Source organism: Erythrolamprus reginae, chromosome 2 (assembly GCF_031021105.1).
Source record: "Erythrolamprus reginae isolate rEryReg1 chromosome 2, rEryReg1.hap1, whole genome shotgun sequence".
NCBI lineage: Eukaryota > Metazoa > Chordata > Lepidosauria > Squamata > Dipsadidae > Erythrolamprus > Erythrolamprus reginae.
This window is the reverse complement of record NC_091951.1, coordinates 4,083,721-4,102,278: the sequence shown is the minus strand read 5'-3', so window position 1 is coordinate 4,102,278 and position 18,558 is coordinate 4,083,721. Positions and strand designations below refer to the sequence as shown.

Below are 18,558 nucleotides of genomic sequence, written 5' to 3'. Positions count from 1 at the left end.
TTTTATGGCTTGTCTTTGCTTCCCAAAGCCTTTGCTTGCGTCTCAGTATCTCTGTACTCCTGGGTCTTCTACGGCTGAGTGGAGAGGGTTAATTTTTCCCCTGGGAAGGGGATGGTTTCGCCTGTTCAAATAAATGCCATTTTTTTTCCTCCTACAATCCAGGCTCTACGGATAAACTCCTGTGCATACTCTTATGAGACGCAAGCTGGCTCCGTAACCTGAAACTCGTTTCGCACTCCATACATTGATATGGTTTCTCTCCGGTGTGGATCCTCTTATGAATCGTGAGAGATCCATTCTCGCGGAAGCTCTTTCCGCACTCCGCGCACTGATACGGCTTCTCCCCCGTGTGGATCCTTTTGTGAGAGGTTAGGGACGATCGCATTGTGAAGGTCTTTCCACACTCCACGCACTCGTACGGCCTTTCCCCAGTGTGGATCCTTTTATGGGAGGTAAGGTCGCTGCTCCGCTTGAAACTCTTCCCGCATCCCACGCACTCGTATGGTTTCTCTCCTGTGTGGATCCTTTTATGGGAAGTCAGATCACTGCTCAACCGGAATGTCTTTCCACACTCCGTGCAGTTGTACGGTTTTTCTCCTGTGTGGATCCTTTGGTGAGACGTAAGCTGGCTGTTCAACCGGAACGTCTTTCCGCACTCCATACATTCGTAGGGCTTCTCCCCGGTGTGGATCCTTTTGTGGGAAACGAAGCAACCTTCTTTGCTGAAGCTCTTTCCACACTCTACGCATTTAAACGGTTTCTCCCCCGTGTGAACGCTACTATGGAAAATAAGAGAATTGCTCTGGTTGAAGCTCTTCCCACACTCAAGACATTGATAGGGTTTCTCCCCCGTGTGGATCCTTTTATGGAAAGTAAGGGAGCTTCCTCTGCTGAAGCTCTTGCCACACTCAATACATTTGTACGGTTTTTCTCCTGTGTGGATCGTTTTATGGCAAATAAGGGCAGAGCTGCCCCTGAAACACTTCCCGCACTCTGTACATTTATACGGTTTTTCTCCCGTGTGGATCCTTTTATGGCTGGTGAGGTTGCTTCTGTTTTTGAAGCTCTTTCCACACTGCACGCACTTATACGGCTTTTCTCCCGTGTGGATCCTTTGATGGGCCGTCAGGTGACTATTCCATTTGAAGCTCTTCCCGCACTGCATGCATTTGTAGGGCCTCTCCCCCGAATGGATCATCTGGTGGGTCGTCAGAGAGTATCCCTGGCTGAAACTCTTTCCACACTCCATACATTTGTACGGCTTCTCCCCTGTGTGGACGGTTCTGTGGGACACCAGGGCAGAGCTGTCTCTGAAGCACTTCCCACACTCCGCACATTTGTAGGGTTTCTCCCCCGTGTGGATCCTTTTATGGGAAGTCAGGTGGCTGCTGTTGCGGAACCTTTTGCCACACTCTGTGCACTTGTATCGTTTCTCTCCCGTATGGATAGTTTTGTGGCACGTGAGCGAGCTGACGTTGCTGAAACTTTTCCCGCACTCCGCACAACTATACGGCTTCTCCCCCGTGTGGTTCCACATGTGATAGGTCAGCTGGCTGTTCAGCCTGAAACTCTCTCCACACTCTATGCACGAATATGGTTTTTCACCCGAGTGGATCCTCCGGTGGGAAATAAGATGACTCCGTTGCCTGAAGCTCTTCCCACACTCGATACATTTGTAAGGTTTCTCTCCCGTGTGGATCCTATGATGGGAAGTTAGGTGGCTGCTGCTCCTGAAGCTCTTCCCACACTCCTTGCATTGATAGGGCTTCTCGTTGGGAAGCTTTGCCTGGGCGTTACGCAGACTACTCTGTTTCAAGTTCTTTTTTCCATGCTCTAGATATTTATGTGCTCTTTTGCCTTTTTGTATCGTCTTATGGGAAGCAACGTTGCCAGGCTCACTGAGCTCCTCTCCAGACTCCAAGCATTTATAGGAATTCTCCCCAATGTGGGTTTCTTGGTACGAAGGAGAAGGGAAAGTTTGTCCGCAAGACAATTCAGAGTTTGTGCCTTCATCGTGGTTGCATTCAGTCTCAGTTGCACACTGATTATCTAAGTCCAAGTTATTTTTTAATATTGTCCTATCTAGCAGCCAAGAGTTCGTTCTGTTTTCGGTGTGTTCCTGCTGGGTGGAGGATTCAAGGGCTTCCGCACACTGGGAAGGGGATGTACTATCTCCCATATACTGAAGGTGGTCTTCCTCGTTTATCTTTGAGTTCCACTGATATTCAGGAGTCTCCTCTCCCAATTCTTCCTCCAATGTTTCTGACATCGCTATATCTAGTTTCTGATCGTTCACAGCTTCCTGTTCATCTTCTTCTATGGGAGGAATAAGAAAAAGAAAAAGAGAGATAATAATTTAATAATAATAATTTATTAGATTTGTATGCCGCCCCTCTCCGAAGACTCGGAGCGGCTCACAACAATATTGAACAATGTAAACAAATCCAATACTTAAAAAGACATCTAAAACCCATATCATTAAAATAACCATACAACTCAATCATACCATACATAAACCATTAAAAAGGTAAAAAAGGAAGTGTACATTAGTGAAGATTGGACTTAATCCCTGGATAGTTCAATGGATTTGCAGCTGGCTGAAGCGTAGACATCAGAGAGTTATTGTTAATGGCGAGTATTCTGAGCAGAGACCGGTTACAAGCGGTGTGCCATATGGGTCTGTTCTGGGCCCTATTCTTTTTAATATGTTAGTGAGTGACATAGGGGAAGGTTTGGTAGGGAAGGTTTGCCTATTTGCCGATGACTCTAAAGTGTGCAATAGGGTTGATATTCCTGGAGGCGTCTGTAATATGGTAAATGATTTAGCTTTACTAGATAAGTGGTCAAAGCAATGGAAACTGCAGTTTAATGTTTCCAAATGTAAAATAATGCACTTGGGGAAAAGGAATCCTCAATCTGAGTATTGCATTGGCAGTTCTGTGTTAGCAAAAACTTCAGAAGAGAAGGATTTGGGGGTAGTGATTTCTGACAGTCTCAAAATGGGTGAACAGTGCAGTCAGGCGGTAGGGAAAGCAAGTAGGATGCTTGACTGCATAGCTAGAGGTATAACAACCAGGAAGAGGGAGATTGGGATCCCGCTGTATAGAGCGCTGGTGAGACCACATTTAGAATACAATGTTCAGTTCTGGAGACCTCACCTACCAAAAAATATTGATAAAATTGAACAGGTCCAAAGATGGGCTACAAATATCGTGGAAGGTCTTAAGCATAAAACTTATCAGGAAAAACTTAATGAACTCAATCTGTATAGTCTGGTGGACAGAAGGGAAAGGGGGACATGATCTAAACATTTAAACATGTTAAAGGGTTAAGTAAGTTTCAGGAGAGAAGTGTTTTTATTAGGAAAGTGAACCCAAGAACAAGGGGGCACAGTCTGAGGTTAGCTGGGGGGAAAGATTAGAAGTAACGTGAGAAAATATTATTTATTTGTTTACTTATTTACTTATTTATTTATTAGATTTGTATGCCACCCCTCTCCAAAGACTCGGGGCGGCTAACAACAATATAAAAATACAATGTAAACCAATCTAATATTAAAAGCAATCTAAAAACCCCAATTTAAAGAACCACTCATACATACAAGCATACCATGTATAAATTCTATAAGCCTAGGGGGAAGGGAAATTTCAATTCCCCCATGCCTGACGACAGAGGTGACTCCTGGTCCAAATAGGGCCGCAACTGGTGCACCAGGCGAACCTGGGCAAACGTCCCCCTTGCCACAGCTGAAAGATGTTTCTCTAACGTGAGCTGTGGATCGAGGAGGACGCCCAAGTTGCGGACCCTCTCTGAGGGGGTCAATAATTTCCCCCCCCCAGGGTACCACTTTATAATGCCTTGGTAAACCCACGGTTGGAATACTGCATCCAGTTTTGGTCTCCACGATGTAAAAAAGAGATTGAGACTCTAGAAAGAGTGCAGAGAAGAGCAACAAAGATGATTAGGGAACTGGAGGCCAAAACACATAAAGAACGGTTGCAGGAACTGGGCATGGCTAGTTGAATGAAAAGAAGGACCAGAGGAGACATGATAGCAGTCTTCCAATATCTCAGGGGCTGCCACAAAGAAGAGGGAGTCAAGCTATTCTCCAAAGCAACTGAGGGCGGAACAAGAAGCAATGGGTGGAAACTAATCAAAGAGGGAAGCAACCTAGAACTAAGAAGAAATTTCCCGACAGATCAATTAATCAGTAGAACAACTTGCTTACAGAAAATGCGAATTCTCCAACACTGGAAGTTTTTAAGAAGACTTTCGGACAACCATTTGTCTGAAACAGTATAGGTTCCTGCCTGAGCAGGGTTTGGACTAGAAGACTTTCAAGGTCCCTTCCAACTCTGTTATTAGTGTTAGTATACTATAGGTGCAGTTTTGATTTTTGCAATGGGAATTATCATAGAAACATAGAAGACTGACGGCAGAAAAAAACCTCATGGTCCATCTAGTCTGCCCTTATACTATTTCCTGTATTTTACCCTAGAATGGATATATGTTTATCCCCGGCATGTTTAAGATCAGTTACTGTGGATTGACCAAGCACATCTCCTGGAAGTTTGTTCCAAGGATCTACTACTCTTTCAGTCAAATAATATATTCTCACGTTGCTTTTGATCTTTCCCCCAACTAACTTCAGATTGTGTCCCCTTGTTCTTGTGTTCACTTTCCTATTAAAACCACTTCCCTCCTGGACCTTATTTAACCATTTAATATATTTAAATGTTTCCATCATGTCCCCCCTTTTCCTTCCACCCTCCATACAGATTGAGTTCATTAAGTCTTTCCTGATACGTTTTATGCTTCAGACCTTCCCCCATTTTTGTAGCCCGTCTTTGCACCCATTTAATTTTATCAATATCTTTTTGTAGGTGAGGTCTCCAGAACTGAACCCAGTATTCCAGCGCTCTATATAGCGGGATCACAATCTCCCTCTTCCTCCTTGTTATACCTCTAGCTATGCAGCCAAGCATCCTACTTGCTTTTCCTACCACACTGCTCACCCATTTTGAGACTGTCAGAAATCACTACCCCTAAATCCTTCTCTTCTGAAGTTTTTGCTAACACAGAACTGCCAATACAATACTCAAGATTGAAGATTCCTTTTCTCCAAGTGCATTATTTTACATTTGGAAACATTAAACTGAAGTTTCCATTGCTTTGACCATTTATCTAGTAAAGCTAAATCATTTACCATATTACAGACACCTCCAGGAATATCAACCCTATTGCACACTTTAGAGTCATCGGCAAATAGGCAAACCTTCCCTACCAAACCTTCCCCTATGTCACTCACAAACATATTAAAAAGAATAGGACCCAGAACAGACCCTTGTGGCACACCGCTTGTAACCAGGCTCTGCTCAGAATACTCACCATTAACAATAACTCTCTGATGTCTACGCTTCAGCCTGCTGTAAATCCACTGAACTATCCAGGGATTAAGTCCAATCTTCACTAATTTATCTATCAGCTCTTTATGCGGAACCGTATCAAAGGCTTTGCTGAAGTCCAGGTAGGCAATATCCACGGCACCGCCTTCATCCAACACCTTTGTGACATAGTCAAAGAAATCAATGAGGTTAGTCTGACATGATTTGCCCTCAGTAAAGCCATGCTGATTTGGGTCCAATAAATTAATTGGTTTTTAGGTGCTGATTTATCTTCTTTTTGAGTAGAGTCTCCATCATTTTAACTACAACTGATGTCAAGCTAACTGGCCTGTAGTTACCACCTTCTTCTCTACTGCCCTTCTTGTGGATAGGCACAACACTGGCCATTCTCCAATCCTCAGGAACTTCTCCTGTTAACAGGGATTGGTTAAACAAATCAGCCAGGGGGGTAGCAATGACAGATCTGAGTTCTTTAAGAACTCTGGGGTGGATGCCATCTGGACCCATTGCCTTATTTATCTTTAATCGTTCAAGTTCTTCTAAGACATCGGCCTCTAACATCACTGGAGCTGAATCCGTACAACATTCTTGCACATTACCCGAATAACATTATTATCATTATTTGTTTGCCCCTTATCATCAACATCTATTTCATTTACATCTACTTCATTTATCCCACAGCTGTTTCATGACTTGGTGGTTTCCTTACAGCAAATCTTATTTGCTAAGGTTTCTCCTACCTGAGCTGGAAGTTGAATAGTTCTTGCTGCTCCACTAGAAAAAGGAGACGTTTCAAGAAAGTCCACCGATGTTGTACAGTCCCTACAAAATAAAGGGAGTGCGAGAAGAATTGTTAACAAGTTCTGGAGTAGCATAATAGAAAGCACCTTCCAAACTGAAGTTCCTGAAGATGAAAGAAGCCAGACAGCTGGAATTCCTGAAAATGTCTAAAGAACATAAGAACCTAAGAAGAGCCATGCTGAATCGGGCCAAAGTCCATCGAGTCCAGCATTCTCTGTCGCACAGTGGCCCACCAATTGTCCATGGGGATCTTGAAGGCAAAACCCTCCCTTTCCTGATACGTTTTATGCTTAAGACCTTCCACCATTCTTGTAGCCCGTCTTTGGACCCGTTCAATTTTGTCAATATCTTTTTGTAGGTGAGGTCTCCAGAACTGAACGCAGTATTATTCCAAATGTGGTCTCACCAGTGCTCTATATAACGGGATCACAATCTCCCTCTTCCTGCTTGTTATACTTCTAGCTATGCAGCCAAGCATCCTACTCGCTTCCCCTACCGCCGACCGCACTGTTCACCCATTTTGAGACTGTCAGAAATCACTACCCCTAAATCCTTCTCTCCTGAAGTTTTTGCTAACACAGAACTGCCAATACGATACTCAAGATTGAGGATTCCTTTTCCCCAAGTGCATCATTTTACATTTGGAAACATTAAACTGCAGTTTCCATTGCTTTGACCATTTATCTAGTGAAGCTAAATCATTTACCATATTACAGACGCCTCCAGAAGAAATGATAGTCCCGTACCTGGTGAGATATCTTGAGCTTCTTCCTCCCGAGAGACCTCCCTAAAGAATGTCACCTGAGAAGGAAGCGATGTTTCTCCTTTTTCTTTGTGGGTCCACCTGACTGGAGACTCCCTACATAGGAAGACCCAAAAGGAAAATTAGTGGGTTGGATGATGGGAAAGGAAGATTTCTCATCTTCAGTCACAGGCAATCCCCACCATCCCTAAATGAGGAGGGAGGAGGGTTTGGGTGGGTTTTTTTTAAACTTTCCATCCATCCCGATAAAGACATGGTGAGATTCGATGGAAAATATTACTATCTATCTATCTATCTATCTATCTATCTATCTATCTATCTATCTATCTATCTAATCTATCTATCTAATCTATCTATCTATCTACGGTATCATCTATCTATCTATCTATCTATCTATCTATCTATCTATCTATCTATCTATCTATCTATCTATCTATCTATCTATCTATCTATTGGATTTGTATGCCGCCCCTCTCCGGAGACTCGGAGCGGCTAACAGCAACAATAAAACAGTGTACAATAGTAATCTAATACTAAAAACAATTAAAAACCCATTAATATAAAAACCAGACATAACATACATACCATGCATAGAATTGTAAAGGCCCAGGGGGAAAGAGTATCTTAATTCCCCCATGCCTGAGGGCAGAGGTGGGTTTTAAGTAGCTTACGAAAGGCAAGGAGGGTGGGGGCAATTCTAATCTCTGGGGGGAGTTGGTTCCAGAGGGCCGGGGCCGCCACAGAGAAGGCTCTTCCCCTGGGTCCCGCCAAGTGACATTGTTTAGTTGACGGGACCCGGAGAAGGTCCACTCTGTGGGACCTAACTGGTTGCTGGGATTCGTGCGGCAGAAGGCGGTCCCTGAGATAATCTGGTCCGGTGCCATGAAGGGCTTTATAGGTCATAGCCAACACTTTGAATTGTGATCGGAAGCTGATCGGCAACCAATGCAGACTGTGGAGTGTTGGTGTAACATGGGCATATTTGGGAAAGCCCATGATTGCTCTCGCAGCTGCATTCTGCACGATCTGAAGTTTCCGAACATTTGTAGCTCCCCGTTGGAATTGTGGTGGTTGGTGCTCCCTGAGCTGGGCTGTTTACTTGCAAACGTTTCATTACCAAACTACAGTACATCAACATCATCGGTGCTAGAGAGGTAGCACTTATTTATTCGATTTTTTTAAATTTTATTTATTTGATTTTTATGCCGCCCTTCTCCTTAGACTCAGGGCGGCTTACAACATGTTAGCAATAGCACTTTTATAACCGAGCCACCAGCCTATTGCCCCCACACTCCGGGTCCTCATTTTACTCTGACAGTCTCAAAATGGGTGAACAGTGCAGTCAGGCGGTAGGGAAAGGAAGTAGGATGCTTGGCTGCATAGCTAGAGGTATAACAAGCAGGATGAGGGAGATTGTGATCCCGCTGTATAGAGCGCTGGAGAGACCACATTTGGAGTACTGTGTTCCGTTCTGGAGACCTCACCTACAAAAAGATATTGACAAAATTGAACGGGTCCAAAGACGGGCTACAAGAATGGTGGAAGGTCTTAAGCATAAAACGTATCAGGAAAGACTTCATGAACTCAATCTGTATAGTCTGGAGGACAGAAGGAAAAGGGGGGACACGATCGAAACATTTAAATATGTTAAAGGGTTAAATAAGGTCCAGGAGGGAAGTGTTTTTAATAGGAAAGTGAATACAAGAACAAGGGGACATAATCTGAAGTTAGTTGGGGGAAAGATCAAAAGCAACGTGAGAAAATACTGAAAGAGTAGTAGATCCTTGGAACAAACGTCCAGCAGACGTGGTTGGTAAATCTACAGTCATTGAATTTAAACATGCCTGGGATAAACATAGATCGATCCTAAGATAAAATACAGGAAATAGTATAAGGACAGACTAGATGGACCATGAGGTCTTTTTCTGCCATCAGTCTTCTATGTTTCTACCCACCTCGGAAGGATGGAAGGCTTAGTCAACCTTGAGCCGGTGGTGAGATTTGTACCGCTGACCTACAGATCTACAGTCAGCTTTAGTGGCCTGCCGTATAGCACTCTACCCCGGCACTGTCGTTATTGTAGCGCTGATGAGGTTCCTTCGTTTGGTAATGAAATGTCTGCAAGAAAAAATAACAACAGAGCATCTCACAACAACGTCTTCTTGTATCAGAATTATGTAGGCAATCACTTTTTAGTGTAACTAACTCTGATGTTTCTTGTACCGGGACATGTCGCCTCACCTGTCCCTCATTCTACTCTGCCTGGCTTAGGAGAAAGTGTCCTGCCGGGGCCACCACCTAGGAGCTGTCCTCGGCTCTACACTCCAGGAAGTACTCCAAGACCACCAGCTCTAGCATCTGAGCCTTGGTGTTCCTCTCTGGCTTCCGCCATTGAAGGCAAAGGGGGTGAAGACCCCTCGGGGTCCCTCAGCTTTCAGCAGGAAGCGGAAGTCCCTCAAGGGCTGGTCCTGACAGAGGACCCTTCGAGAGACTTCCTCCTTCCCGGATCTCCAGTCTGGCTTTCGGGTCCAGATTTTCCTGCCTTCACCCATCGCTACATCAACGTCTTCCAGCTTCTCGGGAGAACCAAAATCTTGGAAGCCCTCAAAAGCTGTGAGGTTGGGTCCTGATGGACAATCCTGGCAGAGTTCCCTCCTTCCTGGATTCTCTCTTCTGGCCAAGCTGTTCCCCCCACCCCCACCCCCACCTCCACCTTTTCTGCTTTTGCCGGTTACATCTATGGCTTTCATCTTCTTGGCCCAACCAATATCTTGGAAGTTCTCCAAAGCAGTGATGGGCGAGAGGGAGGACCACTGGAGGACTTGGGGACCTCCTAATTGGGGGGGGAGGAATCCTCACTCCTCTCTCCCCCCCAATAAAAGCCTCCTGGCCCCCCACTCTCCTTGTCTCCCCCTCCCCTTCTTGGCACAACCAATATCTTGGAAGTTCTCCAAAGCAGTGATGGGCGAGAGGGAGGACCACTGGAGGACTTGGGGACTTCCTAATGGGGGGGGGAGTCCTCACTCCTCTCCCCCCCCAAAAAAGGCCTCCTGGCCCCCCACTCTCCTTGTCTCCCCCTCCCCTTCTTGGAACAACCAATATCTTGGAAGTTCTCCAAAGCAGTGAGGGGCAAGAGGGAGGACCACTGGAGGACTTGGGGACTTCCTAATGGGGGGGGCAGGAGTCCTCACTCCTCTCTCTCCCCCCAAAAAGGCCTCCTGGCCCCCCACTCTCCTTGCCTCCCCATCCCCTTCTTGGCCCAACCAATATCTTGGAAGTTCTCCAAAGCAGTGATGGGCGAGAGGGAGGACCACTGGGGGACTTCCTAATGGGGGGGAGTCCTCACTCCTCTTTCTCCCCCCCCAAAAAGGCCTCCTGGCCCCCCACTCTCCTTGCCTTCCCCTCCCCTTCTTGGCACAACCAATATCTTGGAAGTTCTCCAAAGCAGGGACGAGAGGGAGGACCACTGGAGGACTTAGGGACTTCCTAATGGGGGGGGAGGAGTCCTCACTCCTCTCTCCCCCCCAAAAAAGGCCTCCTGGCCCCCCCACTCTCCTTGCCTCCCCGTCCCCACCCCCGCCAGACTCGGGCAGAGGGGCTTCTGCAGGAAGGACCCTAACCGAGGCCCCTCTTGCAGTCAGCACAGGGCCTTTCCCCTCCCTCCTTTCTCCAGCAGCGGGTGTGGGGGGGGGGTCTTCCCTCCCCTCCAGATGCTCACCATGCAAAAGCGCTGCCGACCCACCTGGATCGCCGCCCCCTCCCCGCCTCTCCCCCCACCCCGGCTCCGCTCTTTCGGGGAGGCGCCCCCCTTGGCCCAGGAGCGGCTGCCAGGGGTTGAAGGCAGGAAGTGGGGCGCCCCAGAGAGGCGGAGCCGCCCTTCCCAGCGCCTCCTCTTCCTCCCGCCGCTGCAGCCCAACATCTGGCCCGCGGCCAAGCGCGCCCCCTGCCGGCCCTCGGCCGCCCCCGCACCCCGAGGCTTGGTGAGCGCGGAGGGCGCCGCCTTGCAGATCCCGGCTGCTTTGGGGCGTTTGCTGGCCTTTCGGACCGGCCTTTTGGGGAGGGGGCGGGAAGGGGGGGGAGCCGGGAGGGAGGCCGTGGGTGCCTTCTCAGCCGAGCGGGGGGGTTGCAGGAGCCCCCTCACCAATAGTCCCCCACCTGCCCGGGTATTGTGGGGTTTGGTTAAGAGGTGAGTGAGGAGGGGGCGGAGGAGCTGTTTCTTTCTTCCGCTGTCACGCTGCATTTATCAAACGTGGAAAAAGAAGGGAAGGGAGGTGGGAGGAGAAAGAAAAGAAAAAGAGAGAAGGAAGAGAAAGAAAGGAAAGATAGATAGATAGAAAGAAAGAAAGAAAGAAAGAGACAGACAAAAAGAAAAAAGCAGACAGAAGCAAATAAGGAAGAAAGAAATATAAAGAAAGAAAGAAAGAAAGAAAGAAAAAGAAAGAAAGAAAGAAGTGGACAGAAAGAGAAAAACAGACAGAAAGAAATAAGGAAGAAAAAGGAAGAAAGAAAGAGATGGACAAAAAGAAAAAAGCAGACAGAAGCAAATAAGGAAGAAAGAAAGAGAAAGAAAGAGAGAGAAAGAAAGAAAGAAAGAAGTGGACAGAAAGAGAAAACAGACAGAAAGAAATAAGGAAGAAAAAGGAAGAAAGAAAGAGATGGACAAAAAGAAAAAAGCACAGAAGCAAATAAGGAAGAAAGAAAGAGAAAGAAAGAAAGAAAGAGAAAGAAAGAAAGAAAGAAAGAAAGAAGTGGACAGAAAGAGAAAACAGACAGAAAGAAATAAGGAAGAAAAAGGAAGAAAGAAAGAGATGGACAAAAAGAAAAAAGTAGACAGAAGCAAATAAGGAAGAAAGAAAGAAAGAGAAAGAAAGAAAGAAAGAGATGGACAAAAAGAAAAAAGCACAGAAGCAAGTAAGGAAGAAAGAAAGAGAAAGAAAGAAAGAGAGAAAGAAAGAAAGAGAAAAGAAAGAAAGAAAGAAAGAAGTGGACAGAAAGAGAAAACAGACAGAAAGAAATAAGGAAGAAAAAGGAAGAAAGAAAGAGATGGACAAAAAGAAAAAAGTAGACAGAAGCAAATAAGGAAGAAAGAAAGAGAAAGAAAGAAAGAGAAAGAAAGAAAGAAAGAAAGAAAGAGATGGACAAAAAGAAAAAAGCACAGAAGCAAGTAAGGAAGAAAGAAAGAGAAAGAAAGAAAGAGAGAAAGAAAGAAAGAAAGAGAAAAGAAAGAAAGAAAGAAAGAAGTGGACAGAAAGAGAAAACAGACAGAAAGAAATAAGGAAGAAAAAGGAAGAAAGAAAGAGATGGACAAAAAGAAAAAAGTAGACAGAAGCAAATAAGGAAGAAAGAAAGAGAAAGAAAGAAAGAGAAAGAAAGAAAGAAAGAAAGAAAGAGATGGACAAAAAGAAAAAAGCACAGAAGCAAGTAAGGAAGAAAGAAAGAGAAAGAAAGAAAGAGAGAAAGAAAGAAAGAAAGAGAAAAGAAAGAAAGAAAGAAGTGGACAGAAAGAGAAAAACAGACAGAAAGAAATAAGGAAGAAAAAGAAAGAAAGAAAGAGATGGACAAAAAGAAAAAAGTAGACAGAAGCAAATAAGGAAGAAAGAAAGAAAGAAAGAGAAAGAAAGAAAGAAAGAAAGAGAAAGAAAGAAAGAAAGAAAGAAAGAAAGAGATGGACAAAAAGAAAAAAGCACAGAAGCAAATAAGGAAGAAAGAAAGAGAAAGAAAGAAAGAGAGAAAAGAAAGAAAGAAGTGGACAGAAAGAGAAAAACAGACAGAAAGAAATAAGGAAGAAAAAGGAAGGAAGAAAGAGATGGACAAAAAGAAAAAAGTAGACAAAACAAATAAGGAAGAAAGAAAGAAAGAAAGAGAAAGAAAGAAAGAAAGAAAGAGATGGACAAAAAGAAAAAAGCAGACAGAAGGAAATAAGGAAGAAAGAGAAAGAAAGAAAGAAAGAAAGAAAGAAAGAAAGAAAGAAAGAAAGAAGTGGACAGAAAGAGAAAAACAGACAGAAAGAAATAAGGAAGAAAAAGAAAGAAAGAGAAAGAAGTGGACAGAAAGAGGAAAACAGACAAAGAAATAAGGAAGGAAGGAAGGAAGGAAGGAAGACATAAATGTTGAGGAACACAGGGAGGGTGGGAAGGAGGGAGCAAGCAAGGAATAAATACTGATACTGTATTTGTAAAATGATACTAGAATTGGAACCCAGCACCCAGCTCGTGTTCACCACAATATAAAAAATATATTGAGAGAATATAGAACAGAACAACAGAGTTGGAAGGGACCTTGGAGGTCTTCTAGTCCAAACCCCTGCCTAGTTAGGAAACCCTGCACCACTTCAGACAAATTCAACATCTTCTTTACAACTTCCAGTGTTGGAGCCTTCACAACTTCCGGAGGCAACCCATTCCACTGATTATTTATTTATTTATTTAATTAATTAATTTGACTTCTATGCTGCCCAATCCTGAAGGACTCAGGGCAGATTAATTGTTCTAACTGTTAGGAAATTTCTCCTTATTTCTAAGTTGCTTCTCTCCTTGTTTAGTTTCCATCCATTGCTTCATGTCTGGTCCTCGGGTGCTTTGGAGAATAGTTTGACTCCCTCTTTTTTTTGCAACAGCCCCTGAGATAATAGCAATAGCCCTTAAGAGTTTCTATACTGCTCCACAGTGCTTTACAGCCCTCTCTAACTGGTTTACAAAGTCAGCATATGGCCCCCAACCATCTGGGTCCTTATGAGAAGTTGGAAGACTGCTAGAGAACAGCAACCAAGGTGATTAGGAGGCTGGAGGCTAAAACATACAATGAACAGTCATTGGGTATGTCTAGTCTAGTGAAAAGAAAGACTACGATAGGACCACCTATCTCCCAAAGCACCGGAAAGCAAGACAAGAAACAATGGATGGAAACTATTGTGGTTAGCTCTGGCCCAGCTCCTGCCCCAAGGACTGTGGATGTGGGGGAGACATCCACATGCTGCAGGCCTGTTTTGCCCCCGGTGGAATCTGCTGACGAAGGCTCCTCTGACCAAGAAGACATGAGTGACAGGGAGGAGGAGAGTGGGGCAGACAGCTCAGAAGGAGATCAATTCTCTAGCTCCTCCTTGGATTCAGAACAAGAGTTAATGACACAGCCACGCATGCGGAGAGCCATGCATAGGCAACAACAACTGAGAGATTATTATCAAAGAAAATGAGGCCACCTGTGGTTGGATGGGGCTGTGGTCATTAGTGAGGCTGCTATAAATAGCAGCCTGTGGGTTTGGCCATTGCGGAGGATTATCTGATCGTTGTGTTTCGTGACTGCTTTACTGACTTTGACCTTTTGTGTGCTGATTTTTCCCCACTTTGAAACTAAACCAGAGCAAAGTGTGTTTCACTTTGTGAAAGAAGAAGGACTGTGAATTGCCTCACAGCTGCAAGCTAAGTATCACAGAACTGATAAGGGACTTGTACCAATTACCAGTCTGTTTGGAGACCAGTGCTCTTTGCTATACCAAAAGAGGGCTTGGTTTAAGTGAATTTTCATTATAAAGAACATTGTTTTGAATTTTCAAACATGTGTGTGTCTGAAATTTGTATTTGACTTTTTGGGAGGATTCTGCCAGAGAGCCCGACAGAACAGAAACTAACCAAGGAGAGAAGCTACCTAGACTAAGGCAAAATTTCCTTAACTGTGAGAACAATAAATCAGTGGAGTAGCTTGCCTCCAAAAGTTGTGGGTGCTCTTTATCACTGAAGACTTCCAGTCTAGCCCCCTACCCAGGTAAAAGACTTAAACCATTTCAGACAAATTGGCTGTCTAATCTATCTTGATCTTTATTATCCTGGCCTTCTCCTCATTATGTGGTGACCCCCAACCACAAGTCTAGCGCCAATTCTCCCAACAGAACGGTTAAGCTGATTGGTAGGAAGGTCACACCCCACTCTAAACGCCTGATTGTAAAAATATGTTCCAAAGCGCCACAATACAAGCTTTAGTTCACATTTGGAATACTGTGTTCAGTTCTGGAGACCTCACCTACAAAAAGATATTGACAAAACCTACAAAAAAGATATTGACAAAATTGAACGGGTCCAAAGACGGGCTACAAGAATGGTGGAAGGTCTTAAGCATAAAACGTATCAGGAAAGACTTAATGAACTCCATCTGTATAGTCTGGAGGACAGAAGGAAAAGGGGGGACATGATCGAAACATTTAAATATGTTAAAGGGTTAAATAAGTTCCAGGAGGGAAGTGTTTTTAATAGGAAAGTGGACACAAGAACAAGGGGACACAATCTGAGGTTAGTTGGGGGAAAGATCAAAAGCAACATGAGAAAATATTATTTGACTGAAAGAGTAGTAGATGCTTGGAACAAACTTCCAGCAGACGTGGTAGATAAATCCACAGTAACTGAATTTAAACATGCCTGGGATAAACATAGATCCATCCTAAGATTAAAAATACAGGAAATAGTATAAGGGCAGACTAGATGGATCATGAGGTCTTTTTCTGCCGTCAGACTTCTATGTTTCTAGTTCCTAACACCATGGGAAAATTGTCTTTTCCCATGGTCTTAGGCGACCCCTGGGGGGTCCTGACCTCCAGGTTGAAATCACTGTTTCACTGGATGAGACAAAACAGCCTTGAGGGAGGGGGGGTTGCTTTTGTATTGATTCCATTTTTCGCCCCAACACTCCCTAATTTCCACCATTCTATCCCTTCCTGGACTCTTGGGTGTGCTGCAAGAAAATGTCACCAGGTGGCGCCCTCTTTAAAGAAATGTCACCTTCGGAAACCAAGTGAGCATGCCCAGAAGAAAGTAATGGGAATAGTTTTGGAGGAAGGGGGAAGTGAGGATCCTTGCTAGAGTTTTACAACTCTCTCTCTTTAACCCTTTGAGCGACGACGTAAACAGAGGAAACAGTAAATACGAGTCTTATCTTCCAAGGTGGGAAAAACATTCTGTGCATTACATAACAATCAGGGAACAGCATAGACAACACTTCAGCTAGCACTGCAACCACAAAGGGCTTTAAACCCCTTGATGTGGCTCTATACGTGGAAGCAATCTCACACTACTCATCAGAGCTTACGAAACTTTTGCCAGACCCATCCTTGAATACAGTTCACCTGTCTGGAACCCCTACCACATCTCGGACATCAACACCCTTGAAAATGTCCAAAGATACTTCACCAGAAGAGTCCTTCACTCCTCCACTCGAAACAGAATATCCTACGAAAATAGACTTACAATCCTGGGCCTAGAAAGCTTAGAACTACGTCGCCTAAAACAAGATCTAAGTATTGCCCACAAGATCATATGCTGCAACGTCCTACCTGTCAATGACTACTTCAGCTTCAACCGCAACAACACAAGAGCACGCAACAGATTCAAACTTAATATTAACCGCTCCAAACTTGACTGTAAAAAAATGACTTCAGCAACCGAGTTGTCGAAGCGTGGAACTCATTACCTGACTCAGTAGTGTCAACTCCTAACCCCCAACATTTTTCCCTTTGACTATCCACGATTGACCTCTCCAGGTTCCTTAGAGGTCAGTAAGGGGCGTGCATAAGTGCACCAGTGTGCCTTCCGTCCCCTGTCCAATTGTCTCTCCTTTATCTCATTTATCCTTTTTCCTTTCAAATATGTTCACCTATATTTTTATATTTTTTTCTTCTATTTGTTTCTTTAGTTATATTACTACATCTATTCTCTTCAATGTGTATTATGTATTGGACTAAATAAATAAATAAAATAAAATCCTAAGAGGTCAGTAAGGGGCGAGTACAAGTGCACTAGAGTGCCTTCCGTCCCCTGTCCTATTGCTCTCCTATATCTCCTATACCTTTCTTCTATTCCTATATCTCTTCCTCTATTCTTTCATTGATATGTTCTATTCCTATATCTTCTTTTCTCTTCTTTCTTAGATATATTTTACTATGAGTATCTCCTCTATAACCTTCATCATGTATTTTACTCATTGTGTTTTGGACAAAATAAATAAATAAAATAAATAAAATAAAATAAGTATATCTGGAGACTCCTGAAGAAGAGAAGATTGACAGGAAATTCACAGCCTGCAATCCCAGAGCGAAGGGGTTCCTCTGATGAAACCTTCCTTCATCGTTTGCTTGAGCTCAGGACGTCATAATCTCGTTGCAGTAATTAAGCTGGGATGTTCATTTGGTGTGTGACTGGATCAGCCTTCCCACCAATTCAAAATCATAAATGGAGAAGTAACCCAGACTCGGCAAGCGGTGTGCATAAACACACCATTGTGCCTACCGTCCCTGCTTTACTGTACCATTGTCCGAATTTAGCTGTATCTACTATACTTTTGTTTACGTTCATACCAATACCTGCTATTTTGTATATGTTTTGACGAATAAATGAATGAAATGAAATAAACAAACATGATTTTTAGCTATCCTATTGAAAAATCGTGTGCTGAAAGCCACATCAACCAATCTCAGTTTTCTACTGTAATTCATACACCTGTGGAAGCCCTCTTGCAAATCGAACTGAAATCTCATGGACTTAATAAGAGCCTCCATGCCATTTTCTTAGCCCTAAGGTGATACTGAGATTTCTTTTCATTTCATCTTTCTTTCTTTCTCCTTTTTCTTTCCTTTTTCTTTCTTTCTCATTCTGTTTTTCTCTCTGACTCTCTCCCCTCCGTTTCCTCTTCTTTCTTTTTCCATTTTCTTCCTCTCTCCCTGTCTCTTCCTCTCTTTCCCTTTCTCTATCTTCCTCTCTCACTTCCTCACTCCCGTTCTCCCTTCCTTTCTCCTTCCTTCCCTCTTTCTTTCTTTCTCATTCTGTTTTTCTCTCCCTCTTCCTCCCTCCCTTTGCCTTTCCCTTTCTCTTTTCTTCCTTTCTGTCTTTTTCTCTTTGTCTTTTTCTCTTTCTGTCACTCTCTTTCCCTTTCTTTCCCTGTCTCTCTTCCTCTCTCACTTCCTTCCTTTATCCCTTCCTTTCTCCTTCCTTCCTTCTTCCTTCCTTCCTTATCTTTCTCCTTTTTCTTTCTTTCTTTCCCTGTCTCACTTCCTCTCTCACTTCCTTCCTTTATCCCTTCCTTTATCCCTTCCTTTCTCCTTCCTTCCTTCCTTATATTTCTCCTTTTTCTTTCCCTTTTTCTTTCTTTTTCTCTCTTCTTTCTCATTCTGTTTCTCTCTCCCTCACTCTCCCTCCCTTTCCCTTTCATTTTCTCTTCTTTCTTTTTCTCTTTTCTTCCTCTCTCCCTTCCTTTCCTCTTTCCCTTTCTTTCCTTCCTTCCTTCTCTCTCTCTTGCTTCCTTCCCCCCATCTCTTTTTTCCTGGTTGTCCCAAAGGTGCTTTTCCAATAACCAACTGACCTTTCTGATTCTTCTCCATCAAAGAACAAGACAGATTCACTTCACAATTTTTCGAGGCAGTCCCGTTGCCTCTTGAAAAAGCACCTTGCTTTGGCACATATCTCCCTGTAGATCAGAGTCACCTGTGAAAGGACAGGCAGACCAACGTAGCAGGTTCCAAGCCACCTCTCAGTCCTTCCCCCTTCTTGACCCGCCTCCATCGTCAGGACAACCTAGCTGCCAATCAAACGGAACTGTTGGGAAGGAGGC

At 44.0% G+C, this 18,558-nt stretch overlaps 1 pseudogene; it reads right to left on the bottom strand.

Moving 5' to 3' along the window:
* Nucleotides 1–10,816, bottom strand: part of LOC139158547 (zinc finger protein 208-like) — a 40,180-nt pseudogene extending 29,364 nt beyond the window's left edge.
* Between the last annotated feature and the right edge of the window lie 7,742 nt (nucleotides 10,817–18,558).